Source organism: Cebus imitator, unplaced genomic scaffold (assembly GCF_001604975.1).
Source record: "Cebus imitator isolate Cc_AM_T3 unplaced genomic scaffold, Cebus_imitator-1.0 Scaffold544, whole genome shotgun sequence".
NCBI lineage: Eukaryota > Metazoa > Chordata > Mammalia > Primates > Cebidae > Cebus > Cebus imitator.
In genome coordinates, this window is record NW_016107859.1 from 150,425 (window position 1) to 159,053 (window position 8,629).

Below are 8,629 nucleotides of genomic sequence, written 5' to 3' on the forward strand. Positions count from 1 at the left end.
AAAGTGGAAAAACATATGCAAAGCAACTTTTAAATGCTTCTCTACAATCGTGTTGGTGACAGTGTTGTTATTGATACTCCGCTTATGTTTTGCTTGAAATGTGAGACAAAGAAAATAAGCAATACATGGGGTTATTTGAATTCCCAGGGCCCTTGAGAACCAGGACTTTTAGGAGCTGCAAGTGTGAAATAGAAAAGATTAAGTCAGCACTCTGCAATCCTGAATTTGAACTCACAGGATATTTTTCATAGATAGATAGATATCCTGTACCTGTCCACTAAAGAGGCCCCAAAATAACATGTGGAACTAAAAGGTACCAGAGGTTTTTAGAGAAATGGTTGAAATGGCCAGTTCTAGGTCTATGGGAGGGAAATATAGAAGATGATCAGAGGAGCTCAGAATAATGTTGTGCAACAGAGAGAAGGGCAGCAGCCAAGACAAGTAGAGTTGCACTAAAGGAACTCAGGAGTCAACCTGCAGAACAGGTGCTTACCAAACCACGGGGCAACTTGAAGATCAGTAAGGATAATGACCGTAATCAAAACACAACAAACAGGTGATTCCGTGAGCTCCAAATAATACACTATTGGTCCAGATCCACCAATATAGAATTAAATGTGAAAGGATATTATTGGAGGAAATGACCATGTGGGAAAAAAGTAGAGAGCATGCCATAGAAGTCTGGAAGATCTATCAGACTGCAATGTATGTCTGATCCCAAGTGAAAGAGGGAGGGAGGAAAGGTTGCATGGAAAGGTCTTGGACTCCCAGGAAGGAAGGTTAAGCAGGGGCATTGGGAGCCCTTGAGCCCAAGTTGGTTGTCAGCAGAGTTCAGCATCTCTTAGGAACAGGTTTCCTGGGAACAATAAGCAGGATGTTGTGAGACACGGCCTTATCACAAATACTGGGATAGATTTTGTAGCTCCATAGCTGGGAGTCTTGTTGAATTATGCTTTCTGAAGTTGGCGGTTTGCATGGACACCTGGACACATACACGCGTGCACACACACACACACACACACACACACACACACACACCCCTACCTGATTAGTTAACTTTATAGTATACTAAGGGACCAGGTATTTGTGTTAAAATCTCATGAATAAAGGGAATATGTATACTTCCTTTCCTGTGCAAACTACCACTCAGAAGGTAATGACAGATGTGTGGATATCTTTAAAGAAAGAGGAAATGATAGAACTGGAGCATTATCACTCTGCAACAATTACAAATTAAACAAATCTAAGCACCATACCATCTAGGAATCTATTGTTACCAATCACACACACACACGCACAAAAGATAAGGCCAGGCATGGTGGCTCACACCTGTATTCCCAGCACTTTGGGAGGCCAAGGTGGGCAGATCATCTGAGGTCAGGAGTTTGAGACAAGCCTGTCCAACATGGTGAAACCTCATCTCCACTACAGATATAAAATTTAACTGGGCATGGTGGCAGGTGCCTGTAATCCCAGGTACTCAGGAGGGTAAGGCAGGAGAATCACTTGAACCCAGGAGGTGGAGGCTGTAGTGAGCTAAGATAATGACATTATACTTCAGCTTGGGCAACAAGAGCAAAACTCTGTCTGAAAGGAAGGAAGGAAAGAAGGAAGGGAGGGAGGGAGAGAGAGGGAGAGAGAAAGAAAGATAGATATTATATGCCTGTTGACAATGAATACAACAGTACCAATGGAGTCATCTTCCTCCCAAAGTGAAATCAGAATCTGAATCAGATTAAATTTATAGATTAAACTGCTAATCTACAGGAAATCTAGAGGACAAATGAAAATGTTAAACCCTGCCATGGGAATGCAATCAGCATTAACAGGACTGGTTTCTTAAATGAAAAAAATCTTTTTTAGGAAGATACAGAGAGAAATTTTTAAAAATCAGGCTAACCTAAACTCAGTTTATGCTCCTCAACTGGATAACAAAACAATAATGAAAAGTAATAAGGGTATTTCCATAAAAGCTAGAGCAGCAGTTAGTCTTGTTAGGGGAGGATAGTGCTTGTCTTGGGAAGATGGCCTCAACCTTCTGTGGTTGCTACTAAACTCTCTCTGATTTATGGGTGGAGTTAAAGGGACATTCATCTTGTAATAACTCATTAAGTAGTATACTTCGTCTAAACTGTTTTCTGTTTTCCTATTATTCTGACAATAAAAAAATTCACAATTCAAATGGAAAATAAAGACATTTATAGACATATCATGGCAGAGAACTCACCATATAAAGACACTCACTACAATAAAAGATACATGTTTATAAAAAGAGTAAACATAGAGGGAAGTAGAGTGAGTTAAGAAATCACATGTTAATAAAATTAACTATGCCTATATAAATTATATTGGTAACCTTAACTAAACAGTAGCTATAAAATGTAACTATGCCTATATAAATTATATTGGTAACCTTAGCTGAATAGTAGCTATAAAATGGAACTTTCCAGATCTAGTTCCAGGGAAGATGGAATAAACACACACCAATCTACCAAATACAACCTATAAAACCTGAACAAAATGCATAGGCAGCAATTTGGGAACTCTGCAAAATAAACATCAGTAGGCAGATCAAAGGAAACCATCAATTGGTGGCAGGAAGAGCAAAAACAGCCAGCAATGGAAAAACCAAAGGAGCTAAGTATCAGAGAGAGGGACCCTCACTCTAGCATTTGGTATGGCTACAGCTCCAAGAGGGCAGAATCAATCCCAGGTGTTTTAATTTTTCTTTCTGTTCTGCACTATGTGCGCCTGGTATAGACTAATTATGAAACAGCAGTTTTGGGCCAGAGGACTGAAAAGGGAAGTTTGGGAAACCAGAAAATAGTGAAGAGATAGTGGAGCCTGAGTTTGGGAAAGTGACCCCATAAAGCTGTTTATCAGCTCCTGGACTCACCTCTGACCTGTACATTAACGGTTCTGATCATAATCAACATACTAAAGACTTTGAGAACTGAGATGCCAATAGACCTTTGCTCATTTTCCTAACTGACCACTAGGTGGAACAGATCTAGGACAAATGTGAATATTACTGAAAGGTTTGGAAAACTAGGCTGATATGGGAACCACAGGCTACAGAAGGCTAAAATGTAAATATGAATGCTTTTTATAGGATTTGAACAAAATTTAAATGAGAAGCATCTCACAACATATTATTCATAATGTGTAGTATAAAATCCAAAATTAGTTTGCATTTAAAGAATAAAACAACAACAAAAAATCTTTCAACTTGCATTAGAAAAGACAAGTAACAGACAAGTAACAAGACAAGTAATGAGATGTGGGCATCATCTACAACACATCTTCAAAGTGGCATTAAAAATACTCAGATAAGCAAACTTCTCAAACCTATGACTTGATTTTTCTATTCATATGTTTCCATTGAAAAAATTACAAAATGAGGCTTTCTGGTAGGGAAACATCAAGTTAGATGACTTCCCCAGTTAATTTTTCTAATAATTTTAGGAGAAAATATATACATAACACAAAGCTTATACTCCTTCAAAACATAAAAAATGGGGACTAATTCCCAACTTATTTTAGAAGGCCAGCATAATCTTGATACCAAAATCCTACAAGCTTATTATTAAAATAAGAAAATATGAGGCATGTTCCTTTGATAAAGATAAATGTAAAGTTCTAAGGAGATCATTGCAAAACAAATTCAACAATACTTTTAAAATAATAATATACTATAACCAAATATGCTACTTTTCAGAATTACAAGATGGGAAGGAATGGGTAAACAGCATGTCTGTGGCTCATTCCTCTAGCCTATGAGGCAGTTTTAATCATGACCCAAACTCCTAGCAAAGAATGGCTGATGAAACCCACCAGCTACACCATAAGTGAAACTTCAGCAGGGGTTGCTAGGTACAGACTACTGATCCAGGAGCACTTTCAGGACGATGTACTTGGCTTGTCTCTAATATTTGTTATAAATAGATCTTCAATTTATGGGCTGCAGTTCGGCACTGGGCAATAGATTGTAGTCATGTAGCCAGTACAGGGCTGCCTGCCTTGGAGGATATAAAAGCTGAGTGATAACTAAATCCAACTGCTTTCTTGTGCTAACTTGTCCTCTATGCAGTCTGTATTCCTCACTTTGAATGCAGAATTCACTCTGAGTAGGAAAAGGAGATGCAGAGAACTGAGTGTGAAGAGCTCAGGGTCTCGCAGATATTGACGTGGTACATGATGCTGTTGTTGCTTGCATCTTTAATCATTAGCAAAGCCTGGTGCTGAACAAGACTTGAATTTCATATAAATCTGATCAATAATGTAGGTCTTTGTATTGTGTGTAGGGTTAACTCGACAATAAAAAGTCATTGCAATTCAAAATACCAATAAAGGATAAAAACAATCTAATCTTAATAGATGCTTTACAAAGATGTAGCTCTATATTCATTTGTGCTTTTTAAGGATTGTTATTTGAGTAGGAATAGAAGGGAATTTTCTCCTTGTGAAAAGGTTTATCTAAAAAATAAAATAACAAAACAGAGCAACAAAAAACTAGAGCTAACATTTTACTTAGTGGTGGTTGTGGGTTTGATTATGTCTCCAACAAAAGAGATTTTGAAATCCTAGCCCCTAATGCCTGTGAGTGTGACATTATTTAGAAATAGGGTCTTTGTAGATGCGATCAAATTGAGATGAGGACATTAAGTTGGGGCCTAATCCAATACGACTGGTGTCCTTGTAAGAAGAGGGAAATTTGAACACAGACACACAGGGAGAACAACATGTGAAGATGAAGGCAGAGATAGGAGAAATGCAGCTGCCAGCCAAGGAAAACCCATGATGGCCAACCACCACCAGAAACTGCAAAGAGATGAGGAAAGTTCTCCCTGGAGTCTCATCAGGAGCATCTGACATCTTGATTTCAGACTTCTAGCCTCCAGAACTGCGAGACAATACATTTATGGGTTTTAAGCCACTGAGTTTTCAGTACTTTGTTATGGAAGTTCTAGGGAACTAATACAGTGGTGAATGATTGAAGGCCTTCTGCCTGAGATCAGAAATGAGACAAAGAAGCATGCTATGATGTCTACGTAGTATTCAATTTGATGGTCCCAGCTAGTGTCACAGTGAGTGAAACAGGCCAAGAAAAAGAAATGGAAGAATAAGGATTGGGAAGGATAATCTACAGAAAAACCATTATAATCAATAGGAGAGTTTAGAACTTCACTGCATACAAGATCAATATGCAAATATCATGTATATTTTTATACATGCAACAGTTTGAAAATTAAATGTAAAAAATATGTCATTTTAACAGCACCAAAAGACATCAGTGTTTATGAATAATTCTTATGAAAGTGTGGCAAAATACCTACATTGAAGACTACAAAATATTATTGTGAGAAATTAAATAAGATCTAAATAAGTGGAAGAAAACATGTTTGTATAATAGAGGACTCAGCAAAGACATCAATCCTTCCCAAGTTGATCTAAAAATTCAATGGAATCCCAGTCCAGCTAATATAAAATAAATTATTTTATTCTATGAAAATGAAAAGGGTCAAGGATATTCAAGACAATCTTGAAGAAATATTAAAAAGGTGGAAAATTCACAGTACCATGTATAAAGATCTACACTAATGCTACTGTCATTAAGAGAGTGTGATATGGGTGCAAGTCTAAGCAAATAGACTAGACCCACATATACACTGTTATGTAATACACAGAGGTGACATGGCAATGCAGGGAGAAAGATTATCTTTTCATTAAGTGGTATGGAGTCAATTTAATATTCATATAAGACAACGAATCCCTATTCATACCACACTTCATAGCATACACAAAAGTTAATTCCAGATGAGAGACAGATCTCAACATGAAAGATAAGATCATAAAACTCTAGAAAAACACAGGATGTTATCTTCACGAACTTGGGACAGACAAAGTGATCTAAAGCACAATACAAAAAATGCAAACTGTGACTGGAATTGTTGATAAATTGAACTACACCAAGATTAAGAATATCTATTCATCAAAAGATGCCAGTAAGAAAGTTAAGAATTCTAGAAATGAATTCTAGAATTCATTTCTAGAATTCTAGTGAAGCCAGAATTCTAAAAAATATTTTCAATATAGATGTCTGACAAAGGACTCATTCTGTATGAAGAATTAATTCCTACAAATAAATAAGAAAAAGGCAGACAACACAATAGAAAAATGGACAAAAGACCTGAGAAATCACTTCACAAAGATACCCAAAATAACAATAAATATATGAAAAGTTGTTCCACTGCCTTAGTCATCAGGGAAATGCAAATTAAAAGCCACATTGAGATCAAATTACTAATAAGCAAAACAAAATCTGAAATTAAGTCAAAGACAAGTAGATGAATTTATGAGGTAACTAGATCACTCATACATTGTGCTGGGAATGTAATTAGAACAAATAGTTTGAGAGATTGACAGTATAAACGAACAGTTTATATCTAGAAAAAAACATGTTGTTTTGGAAACAGAAGCATAATTTGAAGTAAACCATTGGTCAAAGAAGAAATCACGAAGAAATTAGAAAATATTTTGAACTGGAGGTAATGAATATAGAATATATCAAAATTAGGAGGCAACTTGTGTTCAGATGGAAATTTACATATTTAAATGCTTACATTTGAAAAGAATCTGAAATCAGCAACCTGAGTTTACACTTTAAGACACTTGTAAAAGATGAGCAAATTAAACCTCATATAAGTAGACGGTAATAAGAAACATAAGAATAGAAATCAATGAAATTTAAAAAAATAAAATTGAGAAAATTAACAAAGCAAAAAGTTGTACTCTGAAAAGATTAGTAATATTGATAAATCTTAGTGTCATGAAGAAGAAACAGGAGAAAACACAAATTCCTTGAAATAGTAATGAAGAGGAGGTATCACCACATGCCCTTTAGATATAAATAAGGTAATAAAGGCACATAATAACCTGATGTCAATAAATGCAATAACTTAAATGAAATAGACAAATTTGTTAAAAAAATACAATTTAGCAAGTTTTTCCCAAGAAGATATAGAAACTGAATTGTACTATATATCTATTAAAAATTGGGTTAATATTAAAAAATAATCTTTCCACAAAGTCTCCAGACACAGATAGTTTCACTAGTTTCATCAAACATCTAGGAAAGAAATTTTATCTTGCACAAACTATTTTACAAAGTAGAGGAGGAGGAGGCATAAGACCATATGCCTCCTCTACCTTCTACCAAAATCAGATGATAAAATTACAAGAAATGAAAATGATAGAGCAACATCTCTCATGGATATACATAGAATATTTTTAAAAAATCTACTAACAAATTAAATTCAACAGTAATCAAATCCATGATCAAGTGAATATGTGGTTTGATATCTTTTGTCAATATTGAAAAGTTCCTGGCTGGGTGTGGTGGCTCATGTCTGTAATCCCTGCATTTTTGGAGGCTGAGGTGGGTGGATCATGATGTCAGGAGTTCGAGACCAGCCTGACCAACATGGTGAAACCCCCGTCTCTACTAAACATACAAAAATTAGCAGGGTGTGGTGGTGTGGGCCTGTAATCCCCGCTACTCAGAAGGCTGAGGCAGAATTGCTTGAACCTGGGAGGCAGAGGTTGCGGTGAGCCGAGATGATGCCACTGCACTCCAGTTTGGGCAACAGAGTAAGACTCCATCTCAAAGAAGAAAAACAAAAGTCCTCAGAATTTATTCTTTGACTTTGCTTTTGTTTTACATTCACTATCCAGTATCGGAAGGACCTGGGGAGGAGAGCAGCCACCCAGCAAAGCCAACTGAACTTTTAGATTATGGTGTGAGAGAGAAAGAAACTTTCATTGTGGTAAGCCAATGAGAATTGAGGGTTATCACTGCAACTGACATCACTCACTATGATAAATGGCTTTACCATTTTAAACGCACATATTTTATTATTATTATTATAGACAGAGTCTTGCTCTGTTGTCTTGGCTGGAGTGCAATGGCTTGATCTCTGCTCACTGCAGCCTCCACCTCCCAGGTTCAAGCAATTCACCTGCCTCAGCTTCCTGAGTAGCTGGGATTACAAGCATCTGCCACCATGCCCAGCTAATTTTTGTATTTTTAGTAGAGTCAGGGTTTCACCATGTTGTCCAGGTTGGTCTCGAACTTCTGACCTCACATAATCCACCCGCCTTGGCCTCCCAAGGTGGTGGGATTACAGGCATGAGCCACTGCGCCCAGCCACAAATTTTATAGTTAATTTTTCAGTGTTCTATTGTCTGAAAGTGTGAGGCAGACATTTTCCTGTTTACTCTCCTACTGACTTTCCCTTCATGACAATGTCCTAGGATGAGGTAGAGTTTGCTTCCTTGAATGGGTTATATTTTTTATTTTGAACTTATTTTCATGAATATTGTGATTTGCAGGAGCGTTTTGGAATCCCATGTGTGTAAAGTTACTAAATCTTCCTTCAGAGGAATTCTTGAATCCTAAACCATGTAATACACATTTGGACTCCACACCTAAGCCTGATGCACTTTTTGTTTTTTAAATGTGTAATTATCTTTTTTCCCCCATCCGGAGCTTAAGTAGAAAACATGCATCCTTCCACTTCCCTGGCTAATGGTTAGTTTTCAGGTCTTTTTTTTTTTTTTTTTTTTTTTT